The sequence below is a fragment of the Mus caroli genome, unplaced genomic scaffold, assembly GCF_978045245.1.
Source record: "Mus caroli unplaced genomic scaffold, Mus_caroli_1 scaffold_12, whole genome shotgun sequence".
Taxonomy (NCBI): Eukaryota; Metazoa; Chordata; class Mammalia; order Rodentia; family Muridae; genus Mus; species Mus caroli.
This window is the reverse complement of record NW_028227267.1, coordinates 12833180-12849088: the sequence shown is the minus strand read 5'-3', so window position 1 is coordinate 12849088 and position 15909 is coordinate 12833180.

Below are 15909 nucleotides of genomic sequence, written 5' to 3'. Positions count from 1 at the left end.
CCTGAGACCATCAGACCTCTTTACTTGCTTCTCCAACATGGCTACATTTATTAAATCTCTTCCTTTTGTCCCTTGCCATTACTCTGTTTTTTTCAGGCCTAGTGGGGGCTGCCAGAAACAGGACGCCTGATTAAAACTTAGTTACACTATGAACTAAAAGGAATTTGGACTAGCTTACCAAATTTACTTTATATGACTTCTTACTTGTGAGCTAATTTGCTACCATGTAAATAATGTAAGCACAGAGGCATAGGTAGCAGTACACATAGATCTACAGTTTGTCATAAAGGTAGCTTTAAAAACAAAAGGCTGTGCTGGTTTCAACTATCTCTATCATTTGCCAGTTTTTAAGATGGACTGTTGATCTAATTAGTTCCTCCAAAGAATTTGCCTAAGATCTGTGCTTCAAGCCACAACTCTAAAAAGTAGCAAAGAACAAAGCTTAGATGGTTCTCAAAGGCAGAGCCTAACCTAACTGTTGATAAGGTTCAAGCAGATGCCAGAAAGAAAGAGCTCAAAATATGAGTTTGTTGTGTAGCTCTAAGGCAACGCCATGCTGCTTAAGAAACAAACAGCAGAGCAGGGCAGCTGAGGCAATCTCCATTTTCTTCGGTCTTCAGCCAGCTTGTTGAGAAACAGGGCAGAATTCTTCCCCCATTTTTTTGGTGACATTACTGCTCTTATCACGTTTAACAGGTTTTTAGTACAATTTTCTTTCCTTTGAAGGGACTCTCTACATTCCCTTACATCTGTGCCTGTGGGTCCCTCTTCGGGTATTGCAATCACAAACAGTGGGCTTCTTGAGCCTTTACTGCAGGCAGATGGTCATTGGGATTATGAGCAAGCAGTTGATCAGAATGTCTCCTTGTTTCTCTCAAACCCTGCCTCTCTCCCACAGGACAGCAAGTACTCAGGACCAAGTACAGGTCCTTCCATGTGAGCTCAGAGGCTTCAGTCAGGGTCTGACAGTTACAGGTAGTTACAGTGTGCTCAGAGACAATGTTTCTTTTTAACCTGGGAAATTCAACAGATGATCAAATTTACTTTTCTCTAACAATCATAATCCAGGGAAATTTAGATTATTATTATTTTTTAAAAATTTCAACTTTACAGTTAAAACATTTAAAGAAATGTCATTGTAATATTGCTTTGAAGTCCTAAGGATATAGAATGAACCAATGGCACCTTATAATCAGAGCTACCCTAGTTCTCAAGAATTGATCTGTCAAAAACACCTATAAGTTCTCACTGCATAGCATCACAACATGAGACCTGTAAGACTCTCCCTCTGACGGATCCCATTTGGACCATTCTGGCTGGCCATCTATGGTCAGATAGACATGTGGTCAAGAGTCCAGTGGATAAAAAGTGCAATTCCAAATGTCCATGGCTGGACTCACCCCACAACATCAATGTTCAAATAGAACCTGATTATGTCAACCTCAGGACTGCACTGGCAACAACTAATATGCCTCCTCTCCCTGGTTTCCATTTCTCTTCCCTCTTCCTTTCTTTAAATCTTTATTTATTTGTATGTTTTATTTTGTTCTGAGGTAAGTGCCTCACTAGGAAGCACTGACTGACATGTACTCGCATTGCACACTGACTGGCCTTGAATTTACAGAAATCTACCTACCTCTGCCTTCTGAGTGCTGGGATCAAAGGTAGGTGCCACCATGCCTGGTCCTTCCTTTCTTTTTAGAGTCAATCTCACTTTGAAGTCAAAGTTAGTTTCAAATTCTCCTCCTTTTTAACTTCCAGAATGAATGCTGAGACTACAAGCCTGTGCATCCAAGCCAGGCATCACTTCCTGTCTAATACTGGTCACTTCCTGTCTCAAGCTGTTCCTAAATTCGAAGTCCTACCACTGGGTGCCTGCTTCCCAGAAAGCATATGTGGGGTTCTTGGCTGGATCTTATTCAGGGAACGACTGCACATCTGACCCAAAAGCTGAATCACATCAAGTCCCTCTCCACTGTCTGTGGATGGAAATAACAACTAGCTGCCTTTCAACCCCTTCAGGGAAGCTGCTGTGATGAGGTTAAGAGACTCGTAGTTGTGTTTTGCAAATTGTAACTTGGGTGTTCTATGTTTCTGGGCTAATATGCACTTATCAGTGAGTACATATCTAATGACTTCTTTTGTGATTGGGTTACCTCACTAAGGATGATATCCTCCAGATACATCCATTTGTCCAAGAATTTCATAAATTCATTGTTTTTAATAGCTGAGTAGTACTCCATTGGGTAAATGTACCACATTTTCTGTATCCTCTGTTGAGGGACATCTAGGTTCTTTCCAGCTTCTGGCTATTATAAATAAGGCTGTTATGAACATAGTGGAGCATGTGTCCTTATTACCAGTTGGAACATCTTCTGGATATATGCCCAGAAGAGGTATTTCTGGATCTTCTGGTAGTACTATGTCCAATTTTCTGAGGAACTGCCAGACTGACTTCCAGAGTGGTTGTACAAGCTTGCAATCCCACCAGCAATGGAGGAGTGTTCCTCTTTCTCCACATCCTTGCCAGCATCTGCTGTCACCTGAGTTTTTGATCTTAGCCATTCTGACTGCTGTGAGGTGGAATCTCAAGGTTGTTTTGATTTGCATTTCCCTGATAATTAAGGATGTAAGAGGGAAGACCAACGGGTGGATACTTCATTCCTCCTTAGAATAGGGAACAAAATACCCATGAAAGGAGCTACAGAGACAAAGTTTGGAACTAAGACGAAAGGATGGACTATCCAGAGACTACCCCACCTGGGGATTCATCCCATAATCAGCCACCAAACCCAGACACTATTGCATATACCAGAAAGATTTTGCTGAAGGGACCCTGTTATAGCTGTCTCGTACAAGGCTCTGCAAGTGCCTGGCAAATACAGAAGTGGATGCTCACAGTCATCTATAAGATGGAACACAGGGCCCCTAATGGAGAAGCTAGAGAAAGCACTCAAGGAGCTGAAGGAGTCCGCAACCCTATAGGTGGAACAACAATATGAACTAGCCAATACCCCCAGAGCTTGTGTCTCTAGCTGCATATGTAGCAGAAGATGGCCTAGTAGGTCATCACTGGGAGGAGAGGCCCATTGGTCTTGCAAACTTTATATGCCCCAGTACAGGGAAAAGCCAGGGCCAAGAAGTGGGAGTGGGTGGGTAGGGGATCAGGGCGGGGGGATGGTATAGGGAACTTTCAGGATAGCATTTGAAATGTATATAAAGAAAATATCTAATAATAAAAAAGAGAGACTCGTAGTTGGACTGAAGTCTTATTGTTTGCCTGTTCTTTGCTTCTTTTATTTTATTTTAATCCTTTCTGCTCATTTCTTAACTACTTTTCCTATGTAATTTTCCGTACTAAATTTTCTTTCAGAAATTCTAGCAGGGACCACAGCTATTTCTAAATATTAAATTGGATTTGCAGCATAAAATGCATACACACACATACACAAACACACACACACACACACACACACACACTAATATTGACATCTATCCACTTTAATGGAATCACTGCCCCAACCAATTAACTGGGGCTACTCAGAGTCTCAAGGCAATCCAAGGATGTGAGAAAATAAGGGGATATGCAACTAATTATGTAAATTTGCTCCAATTATTTTCTTAGAAAGTTATGCAAGAATCGTTGCATGATTTAAAAAAAAAAAAACTCTCCTGGGAATTTTGTCCTCCAAAATTAGACCAATTAAATCAGATTGCTGCAAGTATCTGTTCTGATGAAAGAGCTCTCTATGAATAACCCTGTGTCTATTCATCTTAAATTGTCCTTGTCCTTGCCAAGTGAAGGTGGACTGTGTTCTTCAGACATGGTAATCTAGGTTTTCCAAGCAGTCAAAGCTTCTTGCTGATTCCTTGCATTTTACTAGGAACCTCATATGGTAATTTACTATGAAGAGACCAACTAATGACTTCAGACATCCCTAGACTATAATGTATGATGCATTATTTATGTCTGATGGTAGCCCTTACCCCCTGAAACCTCTCAAAATGGAGTTCCTCCAGAAGCTAGTACAAATGTGGTGGCCAGAAGAGTCCTAAATAAGAACGTTGCTCTGGATTGATTACTGCCCAGTCTACTGATAATTAATGCATCCTGTTGTGTCTGAGTAATCATTATTTAATTAAAACTAATCAAACATATGTTCGAGACTCTCTTTCCTGACTTGGCTTAGACTAACTAAAGAGTGAATTTAACGGGGGTTCTGGTATTTTGAAGTGTGCACATGAGTGTTTCTTTGCTTTGTGCAGAGACTGGCTCCCCAATGGTAGACTCTTTCTGCTTTGTTTCGAAAGATGTGCGTTTGGTTATTGTCTTTCTCTTGCACCAACACATGACTTCCATGAAAAGGAAGATGGCCTCATTCACCATTGTCTCCTAAGTCTGCTGAGACATATTGTAGTCTGACATGTAACAGATGTCAACTAAGAATTTGTTGAAGAAATAGGCTCCGGCTTACACAGACAAAAGCCAAATTATAAGTGTTACCAGTGTTCCGAAGGAGAAGTCCAGCTAAGTCCTGGTTGGGGGCCTGCGTGTGTTACTATGGTGGAGACCAGGTAGATTGAACATATGTTCACAGTCAGGGTAGATACCTGTCTAGGGCTGTTAGAATTAGGAGCCTGGAACCCCAGCTTAGTCACGCAGTATACATTCAATAACCAAGCCTGGGTCTCGACGCAGTGTGCCTACATGGGCGTTGCAAAAACTGCTTAGGGGGAAAGCTTTCAAAGAGACTGGCCTTTTCTGCCAGCTGCCATCAGATTCACATGTATGTGAATAGGACCACAGTGATGTTTAACAGCACTCCACACTAGGATTACACTTGCATTTTCCATTCTGAATATGTATGGTCTGCCTTCCTGGCTTCATTGTAAGTTTTTGAAGGCGGCACCCAGTGTATTGGGGATTATTATTTGCCGGGTGGTTGAGTGAAAATAGTTTCCAGGAGACTAAACACATGGAATGAAGGACAGCCAAAGCAGAGTACATGCTTTCTGCCTTTGTTTATGCTCTCGAGGCGCCTGAAAATAATGTATTAAAAAAATTTAATGGTTGATGCATAATGATCATTTTAAAACCATATAAGCCAGGCACACTAATAATTGCAACACCCAAGGAACTGAAGCAGGAGGATCATGAGTTCAAGGCCAGGGTAAGCTACAGAGTGAATTCCAGGCTAGCTCGAGCAATGTATTAAGACTCTGTCTCAATCAAAGTACTTTAAAAAAAAAAGAGGGAAAAGGGGAAGGAGGGAGGAAGAAGGGAAGGGGATGAACGAGCAACCTGTATGTCACTGAATACATTCCTTTTAAGCAGTATTCAGGTTGGGAGGCCTTTGCTCCCCTCTGTGGTACAAAGCTGCGTGTATAGCGAGATCATCACCATTGCTTTGCAGAGTGATGTAAACTGCACAAAGTACTCACCCACAGAAGCCATCATTTCAAATTATAAACGCCCAGTTGCCATCTCCTCCCAGAAGGGGAGATGAACCCTCAGGGTGAATGACAGTTACACTTGGCAGAAGGCAGTGTCTCCCTGCATCCTGCAGCTCCTGTCTGCAGGCAGCATCCTCACTGCGAATGTCTGTAGACTGTATCACTCCTGTCTGCCTCATTCTCTTCAGACATATATCATCCTCACCCAAGAAGTACGTCTTACTGATTAGCTACAGAATGGAATGAATTCATCAATGAAATATTAGAAGGTTTGCATAAGTTAGATAAATCTGCAAGACATAGACATTGCCAAAGTCTCTGAAAACTGTAAATAGACACCTTTCTTCCAGCTTATCATCACCCCCTTACCACGGATGCGGTGTAGTTTGATGTTTGAGAAGTACAAATCTATTTAAGCAAAGAAACAGTTTTATTTCTAGGTAAGAACTGTAGAAGAACCAGGCCTGGTGGTGCAGGCCTATAATTCCAGCTTCCTAGAAGGCTGAGGCAGGAGGATCTCAAGTTCAAGGCGTGTGTGGGCTACTTAGAGAGCCCCTGTCTCAAAACAAAGAATGAAAAGATATCTGTAGATATATTTCAGTACATGCATGCATTATCCGGCATACATGAGGCCCACTGTTCAGCTCTTAGCACCCCTATCCACAAAAGATAATTAAAAAGCTCTGTTTCTTTTGGTCTCAGGATGGGTGGCAGCATCAGAAAATCAAAAGAATAGAGACCAGAGAGCAGATGCTCTGAAGACATCTTAGGAATGTTTCCTATTTGTCTTAAAAGACTTTTTTTTTTTAAGACAGTCTTAATATACAGCCCAGGCTGGACGCCTACTGCTGCTGGGTTTCCCTGCTTCTAAGTGCTGGGATCACAGGCGTGCACCATCGTCAGCTACAAACACGCTTCTTTTTAGGGCTAGAAGTTAAATGCTTTTATTTTTGTGGGACATTGGTAACTATTCAGCTCTGCAATAGTAGCACAAAGGCAGCCTCAGATAGGCTAATGACCCTGCCTGATCCCCAATACAGCCTGATGCCTCAGATAGGCTAACGACCCTGCCTGATCCCCAATACAGCCTGATGCCTCAGATAGGCTAACGACCCTGCCTGATCCCCAATACAGCCTGATGCCTCAGATAGGCTAATGACCCTGCCTGATCTCCAATACAGCCTGATGCCTCAGATAGGCTAACGACCCTGCCTGATCCCCAATACAGCCTGATGCCTCAGATAGGCTAACGACCCTGCCTGATCTCCAATACAGCCTGATGCCTCAGATAGGCTAACGACCCTGCCTGATCTCCAATACAGCCTGATGCCTCAGATAGGCTAATGACCCTGCCTGATCCCCAATACAGCCTGATGCCTCAGATAGGCTAACGACCCTGCCTGATCCCCAATACAGCCTGATGCCTCAGATAGGCTAATGACCCTGCCTGATCTCCAATACAGCCTGATGCCTCAGATAGGCTAACGACCCTGCCTGATCTCCAATACAGCCTGATGCCTCAGATAGGCTAATGACCCTGCCTGATCCCCAATACAGCCTGATGCCTCAGATAGGCTAACGACCCTGCCTGATCTCCAATACAGCCTGATGCCTCAGATAGGCTAACGACCCTGCCTGATCCCCAATACAGCCTGATGCCTCAGATAGGCTAACGACCCTGCCTGATCTCCAATACAGCCTGATGCCTCAGATAGGCTAACGACCCTGCCTGATCCCCAATACAGCCTGATGCCTCAGATAGGCTAACGACCCTGCCTGATCCCCAATACAACCTGATGCCTCAGATAGGCTAACGACCCTGCCTGATCCCCAATACAGCCTGATGCCTCAGATAGGCTAACGACCCTGCCTGATCCCCAATACAGCCTGATGCCTCAGATAGGCTAATGACCCTGCCTGATCTCCAGTACAGCCTGATGCCTCAGATAGGTTAACGACCCTGCCTGATCCCCAATACAGCCTGATATCTAGACACTAGAAATTGAATTTCATAGTGAGAATTATTGTTTTTCTTTTGATTCTTTCTCAATCTTTTAAGTATCTTAACAACCATTCTTAGCTCATAGACTACACAAAAGCAGGCTAGGGGTTGGCCTGTTTGCTAATCCTGAGCAGAGATTAATACCTTATTAAACAAGTGATAACTTTCATTCTTGTCCTCAGTTTCCTGGGGAGCAAAAAGCTCTACCTCAGATACCAAAACCCAGGACCAATAAAAACACCTTGTCTAAGTAGATTTCATAGTCAATCTAGAAAAAACCTGCTCCCTTCAAGCTTGGCCACAGATTGCTGCAGCTAGATGCACTCAGGTGTGTACCAGAGTTGAGATTTTTCATATCTCCTTTTGGGTTCATAAAATGTTTACAGGAACAGTCTATGAGCTGTTTCTCTCCAGGTTAACGATGAATTCCCTGGACACTGAGTGCTGGCCTCTCTGTGTTGCCCTTGGCTCTGTTGCGTGATTAGCTCTGTCTTCTTCCCATCCTAAACTCTACCTCCCCGGTCTGAGGTACTCAGTATCTAGTCTGAGGTACTCAGTATCTAGTCTGAGTACTTGCTTTTGTGAGTCGAATCTGTGATTCAGAATCAGGGTAGAGGCTATGGGAAAGTTCCTTTTCAAGAGAAATTTCAAGCTGATGGGATGAACTGGGGGAGAAGCTGATAGAGACTGGAGAAACTTCTCGGGTCCTCCCAGAAAGAGGCCTCCTCAGCACTTTGGGCCTGAGCACTGTGTACTAGAAGGTGAAAAGTGGGAGCCCTGCAGAAGCAGATGCTTGGTGCTTTCCCCTGAGCCTTCCTGGGTTTCACTGAACTGAGTGAGGCCCTCTCTAGCTCTGATTCACCATGTCTTCAGGCATCCACCTCCCTGCCTCTTCCCAGTTCTGCCAATATGAGCATTTCTGGGTTCCTGCCCCTAACACCTGTCTCCACTCCCACTGCACTCATCCATTTGAAATAGTGATGCTTATCTCCAAGCCCAAAGCTGGGTTCTTAGAGTGGAGACAAATGCAAATTAAACCAGAAGGTGCCACACTTCTGATTGAATCAGTAATATGCATCTATGGTACCCATTCAAATGCATTAAGTGATTAAGACTCTACAGTTACTTTTAAGTGTGTCATGAAATATGGACTCACCAAGTGCAGGTTAGTGTACAGATTTGGATAGGCCTGTTAGGACTCAGTCCTTCAGCACCCACTGTAAGCTCTGGAATAGTATCCTTTCACTGCATAGTCACTTATGAGGGATATGTCCTGTAAGAAGAAGACGTCTTGAGCCAGGCGTGGTGGCGCACAACTTTAATCCCAGCACTTGGGAAGCAGAGGCAGGCACATTTTTGAGTTCGAGGCCAGCCTGGTCTACAGAGTGAGTTCCAGGACAGCCAGGGCTACACAGAGAAACCCTGTCTCAAAAAATAAAATAAAAAACAAAAACGAAGAAGAAGAAGAAGAAGAAGAAGAAGAAGAAGAAGAAGAAGAAGAAGAAGAAGAAGAAGAAGACGACGGCGATGTCTTTGGGAACAAAGTCTAATGACACTTGTGCATGAAAATGTCCTAATGAAAGCCATTACTTGTTAAGCTAAGAAAACATTAATGAAGAACATCCTTACTTGGAGGATGCAATTGCCAACATCGTGATGAGAAGAGAGGATGAACTGAATGCCCAGCGGCAGAGGGAAGCCCAGCCTGAAGTGCGACCTTAACAGGAAGCTTATTTCCCTTTCAGTGAGGACGAAGGGAAGTGAATACAAGGTGCCTGTCATTTATTTTCTCCTAGGAAGTCTGCTCTCCTCCCAAAGCTGTATCAGGAGCCACGCCCACTCCATCACTAGAACTGCTGAGGAAGGGAATTCACAGTGATGCAGGGAAGCTGATGTCCTGGGAAGGTTGAAAGATTTCATATTTCACCGGGAATTATTTTAATCATTTTACTTTGAAAACGGAACTGCTTCTCCAGGCATTTAAAAAAACTGTGTCAAAAGAACCTCTGCTATTCCGCTGGAGGCAGCTGCAGAAGTTGGAGAAAAAAATATTAAGGAATCCAGACCCCACTCCTCTACAAGTTCCAGTGCCACCCAGGGCACGTTTGATCTCCTTCTCTTTCCTGTTTTCATTGTGAGTTTAAAGGGAAAGCTCAAGTTTCCCTTAGAGGTACAGGGACTGTCGGAAGGAGTCCCATCCTGTGAGTGTACGACAACCTTCTCAGGCCTGAATTAGAGTGCGTGGGTGCTTCCTGTCCAACATAACCAGTGTTCGGTGAGTTGGGTCTCAGAGACCTGGTGCTCTGCAGTGGACTGGGGTAGGAAAGGGAAGTCCTGGTGCCTGTGTTTGTATACTTTCAAATTTCTGTCAGGTTTGCTCTATAGTTGTCCCTGAATTTTTCCTTGAATAGTTATATGATTTGTCTTGGTGCTTGTAAATGTTTAATAATTGGTTCTTGAAAGAAAAGAGAACTGATTTATGACATTTACTGATTTTTTTGTAGTACAAACACTGTCAGTTCTTAGTTTCTATGACTTCCACTTCCCCATATTTAACCAATTATAGACAAAAACCTCTGAAGACGATCACTGTACTGAAGGTGTACAGAGAGACATTTTATTGTCTTTATCTGTTTTTATGGTTTTTTTTATTCCTTGAATGCTTCATATAATATATTTTGATCACACTCATCTCCTTTCCCAACTCCTGGCAGATCCTCTCCCACCTCTTTAACCACCCAACTGCATATTCTATTTCACTTAAAACACACATACACATACATACCCATACATACACACCCACAATATATATATATACACACACACACAAACACATACATATACATACAAAACCAAAATAACCCCCCCAATGAGAAATAACAACAACATCATCAACAATAACACCACACCCACACACACCCCCATACACACACAGAGACAGAGATAGACAGAGACAGAGAGAGAGACAGAGGGAGAGACAGAGGGAGAGGGAGAGGGAGAGACAGAGGGAGAGACAGAGGGAGAGAGAGAGGGAGAGGAAGAGGGAGAGGGAGAGGGAGAGGGAGAGGGAGAGGGAGAGGGAGAGGGAGAGGGAGAGGGAGAGGGAGAGGGAGAGGGAGAGGGAGAGGGAGAGGGAGAGGGAGAGGGAGAGGGAGGGAGATTGTTCAATTTGTGTTGGCCAATTATTCCTGAGCATGGGGGCTGCCCTGAAATGTGGTTGAGACACCTTGTGTCACTTCATTGAGGAAGACAGACTCCCTCTCCCAGCAGCCATCAACTGTCAATAACTCTGTGACTAGGGACAGGACTTCATGTCCACCTCCCCTCCTCCATACATACTGGTATTTTGTCTGGGTTGAGCCTTTGCAGATCTTGTGTGTGCTGCTGTCACAGTCTCTGAGTTCTTTCCTGTGTCTGCTTTGTTGTAGCTAGAAAACATGGCTTCCATGAGGTCATCTGCCACCTCTGGCTCTTATAAGCTTTCTGTCTTCCTCTTCCACATAGATCCTGAGCCCAGAAGGGAGGGCTATGATATAGAGACTCCCATTAAGGGATGAGAATTCCGGTCTCTTGCTCTCCGTACACTGAGCAGGGTGAGTCTTGATGCACTTTTACCATCTATCTACTGCGAGAAGATTCCCTAATGAGAATGGGCAATGTCTTGATCAATGGGCCATTGGGAGTCATTTTACTACTGCGTCCGTGTGGCAGAATAATAGTGGTAGGTTCTTCCCCAGGGCCCATGGCACTGTCAGTGTGGTCAAGAATCTGGCACTACATAGGCCATGGGTCCTAGAGACAATTTGAAGTATGACAGGAGATATGTGTAAGTTACATGCAAACACGATACCATTTTATATAAGGGACTTATCATCTACAGAGTTTGGTGTTTGTGGTATGTGTGTGTGTGTGTGCGTGCGTGCGTATGCGCACGCATGCTCAGGAATCAATATCCCATGAATACTGGCAGGCAATTATTGCAAGATATTTGACCACACTGTGAACCCTGAGATTATGTTATTTACTGAAAAACCTGTTTTTAGTTGTGGTGTGGCTCAGTCTCAGCACACTTAATCCAACAGCTTTCTGCTTGAATACTGCAAACAGGATACAATAATGTCAACCATAGGGCAAGATGTAGAACAAGCAACCAACTGACAGGAAGTGAACAGGGGATTCCTGTAGAGAATAAGAAAGAATCAGGAAGCCGGATAGAGAGACACACAGGCTGTAGAAGGGGGAGGGACCTTGAGTTGGAAGGAGGTTGGGTGTGAGAGCAGGGTTGTGAGAGATTCCTGGTGAGAGCTTCCTGGTGACAGCAGGAAGCTGAGGAGGAAGGTCAGCTGGGTGTTTCTCTGCTTCTCTGAGCCACACAGGCTTCCACCCCAGCATGAGGTTCCCCAGTCTTCACTGGTAAAATCGAATGATTGAGATTTTGTTTAAAAGTAACATGCAATGGACTAAACTCTTTAATGGCTAACTTTGAGCCACCACCCTCGGGTAACTGGATAGAGAACTCCTAAACCCTACACTGCAGAGACTCCTAAGGGCTTGACCTACAAGTTTGTTCTTGTTTGTTTGTTTATAATGTTGTGAAAACACCATTATTCAATAGAAATCAAACTTCAAATTTCAATCTCCTCCTGGGCCAGGGGTAATTAACTATATAAGTAATTCTCTTGATGCTAGGTAGCCATAGTGAGTCCCAGTCAGCTGGACAGTCACGAAGGGGACAGCGCACCATAGCTGAACTCTTGTCTTCTGTGGGGTAGGTGTAAGGAATGCATTTCCCACTACTGTGAGCTGACCAGGACAATCCGACCCAAAGTCTAGGAGATCTGACTGCGTTCCTTCTGTCATGTAAGGCCCAGGCAGAGGGCTGACTGGATCCCAGCTGCCCTCTCAGCCATGCTTTCTGTGGAGAGGTTCAAGCCCTCTCTCTGCTGCTGTGTTAACTTTCTTTGGTCCAAGTCTTCCTGGGCTCTGTTTCACACGTTGTTCGGTAGTCTGCGTCTGCTTTATTTAGATCTGCTTCACAGTGCTGTAGTTCTCTCTAGACTTTGAGTTCTATTGTATTTCTTTCCCCTTTCTCCTTGTTATTGTTCATTTCAGAGTTGGAGTCACCTCTTACCAAAACACAGACAGCTCACACCATAAAAGGACTTGCTTTTTCATTGGAAATACTTTGTTACAAAGATTTCACATGCTCTGTATGATACACTAGTAAATATAACTTAAAAAGAAGAAAAAAAATAGACCAAAATATTTAGCCATAATCCAGATACACAGACACGCAGACACACAGACAGACACAGACACAGACACACACAGACACACACAGACACAGACACACAGACACACACACACACACAGACACACACACACAGACATACACACACACAAACACAGACACACACAGACACACATACACAGGCAGACACACACAGACATGCACACACACACACACACACACACACACACACACTTTCTGGCTCTGCATAGTTTGGGCTTGTTTCTCCTTGAGAACCCTACTCTCTGTACTGCTCATGTGGTGGGACTGGTCTTTGCCCAGCTGTGACCTGGTTAGCTCTTCAAGCTTCCTCCCTCTCATTTGGAGGGGTGCCCTGAAATTATTCAACTGTTCTAGGCAAATTGCTTCCCAGACTGGAGGGAAAACCCTACCAAATCCAGGCACTTGAAATCCAGCCGTCTGAGGCTCATATAAATACAAACTTCAAAAGGCAAAGAGGGGCATCTTCCTTTGACATGGTTTATAGTCCCAGTTTTCAACAACAACAACAACAACAACAACAACAACAACAACAACAACAACAGTTCTTTTGGATGCGAATTTCCGTTTTTGTTTTTGTTTGTTTGTTTTATTGGGACAGGGTTTCTCTGTGTGATAGCCTTGGTTGTCCTGGAACTCACTTTGTAGGGGATTGGTTCTCCTCTCTCTGTGGATGCTCAAGTTCCTTAAATCAAATGGCATGTCGTTTGCATGTAACCCACCCACACCCTCTTCTATACCCTAAGTCCTCTCCAGAGTATACAATGTATATGCTATCTAAATGGCTGTTATGGGTCTGGGGCTCTAGCTCAGTGGTATACTATCTAGTGTGAACAAGTCCAAGAGTTTTAATCCACAGCACTTTGTGTAAAACACAAAGTCCTTTTTATTAAGAGAAAAAAAAATCAAGGTCACAGTGATATTTCTAATATAAACATGACACCTTGGGACTTTTACTCAATAACTTTGATTTTTGCACTTATTGAAATTATCTCCCTATTACTAACAAGGATGTTTTAAGCATCTTTTATCTTTGAAACAACAGCCAGGTTTCAGCAGATACTTAAAGAAGTCTGAAGAGTAAAACCAGAAACAAAAGAATGAAGGAAACATTATTATATAAAAAAGGCATTATAATTAACACCCCTGGATTCTTAAGAGATGACGATACTGTCTCTACAGGACTCCTGCAAAGAAATCAGACTCTGAGTTCTAGTTAGGTTTCTGTGCTGTGATAAACATGATCAAAAGCAACTTAGGGATGGGGGACAGTTCATTTCATCTTACAGCTTACAGTTTATCATGAAGCAAATCAGGGCAGGAACTGAAGGCAGGAGCTGAACCAGAGGCCATGGAGGGGTGCTGCTTACTGGCTTGCTCCTTAGGACTTTCTCAACCTGCTTTCCTATACAACCCAGGATCATCTGCTAAGGGATGTCACCACCTACAATGGGCTAGCCCTTCCCATAGCAACCATTAAGCAAAAGAAAAAAAATGTTCCTATTCTCCTATAGGCTAATCTGAAAGAGAAATGTTCTCAATCGAGGTCCTTTCTTCCCAGATGACCCGAATATGTGTCAAGTTGACAAAAACAAAAACAAACAAAACAAAACAAAAGCTAACCAACATATTTATGTTCAGAACTTTCATTGTAAGTAACATGGATTCTGGGATTTTAAAATTACAGATGTGTGACACGCTAAAATTAGTAAATACGCTATCAGCAGACAGGCAAACTAAGCTTTTAAAGACGTCAAGACAGAAAGTCCTTGCCTCTCATTTTCAAATGTATATATGTTCCTCAACTCTCTTCTTTCTGAAAACAAAACACTGTAAACAATGACAATTTAGGAATAAAGAATACACCTTGACCAGAGACTGTGGTCTCTAAGTTCATTTCTCAATTAAAAGGAATGACAGTTCTTTGCAAAAACACCACAAGAACGCAACAAGCCAGTCTGAAATGAGGGAAATTCCATAGTACCTATGACGGTAGTCCTTCTTCAAGTAAATAGCATGGTACAAAGGTCAGGGACAAATGTCTGTGCATGGACCTCTCGTGGATCTCAAACAACCCACTTCTAAAGACAAGCAGAGGAAGTGGAGGTTTGGAGGGATGGTTCAGTAGAAACCTAACATTCTGGGTTCCACCCTCATGACCCCATGACCCCATGACCCCATGACCCCATGACCCAGTGACCCAGTGACCTCATGATGGTGAAGGGGAAAACTGACTCTGGCAAGTTTTTTCCTCTGACCTCTACATTCATGGCATGGCTGCCTCCTCTGAAGTTTAAAAGAGAATGGGATGCTGGGTATTTTATGTTACAAAGAAAATCATTGTTATAGATGTAGAAATATCGGTGTTAATTTTTTTTAATGCGCTGTCAGTGGGTTTCACATCACTCACAGATGACCTTTGTAACATTTGGGATCCACTTAGTATACCCAGAAAAAAACTTGACAGGGCAGAACACATTTGGCAGAACACTGGTAGAAATAAGTTAGTCCCTGCCAGTTCATTATGATATCTTCTTATGTCCCCCTGCTAACCTTTATAAACGTAAACTGTTAACTTTATAAAGGTCTACTGAAAAAGGACTTATTTAGAAACACCACAGAAGACCCGAGCAGAATGAAGAACTTAGAGTCAGGATGATATAAAATAATAAACCAAATTAATTAAAGATGTACAGGTCATCAAAAGAGATTCAGCTCAAATCCCATGATGCTCCAGGCTTCAAAAGCTAGCCAAGAGTGTTTAAAACCTCCCCAGGCCACAGATGGATCCCTCAGAGAGCAGCCACTCCTGTGGAGGTCAGAGGTTGATGGGCCCTGTGCTGCTTGCGTGCACAGCCCTTTCATTCACAAAGCCGATTTGGACAAGGACTGAACAGTGGAGACAGTCTCCACACATTTAAGCAGATGCTGCTGCTCATGATGGACACTGGGAACCGGGGCAGCTGCTGGGGAATGTCACTAAGGGTCCTAGGAATAGCTCCTACCCTCCTACCCGGAGCGCGGAGCTCGTGTGGCTTTGGCTTTGTTCCCTTGCTGTATTGCTGGAGGGTCTCTTTCTTTAGCCTGTCTCCGTTGCAGCTCCTAAAATATTTGCCTCACCCCTGTACAGGATTTCACTCTATTTAGAGAGCTCCTGGTGTTT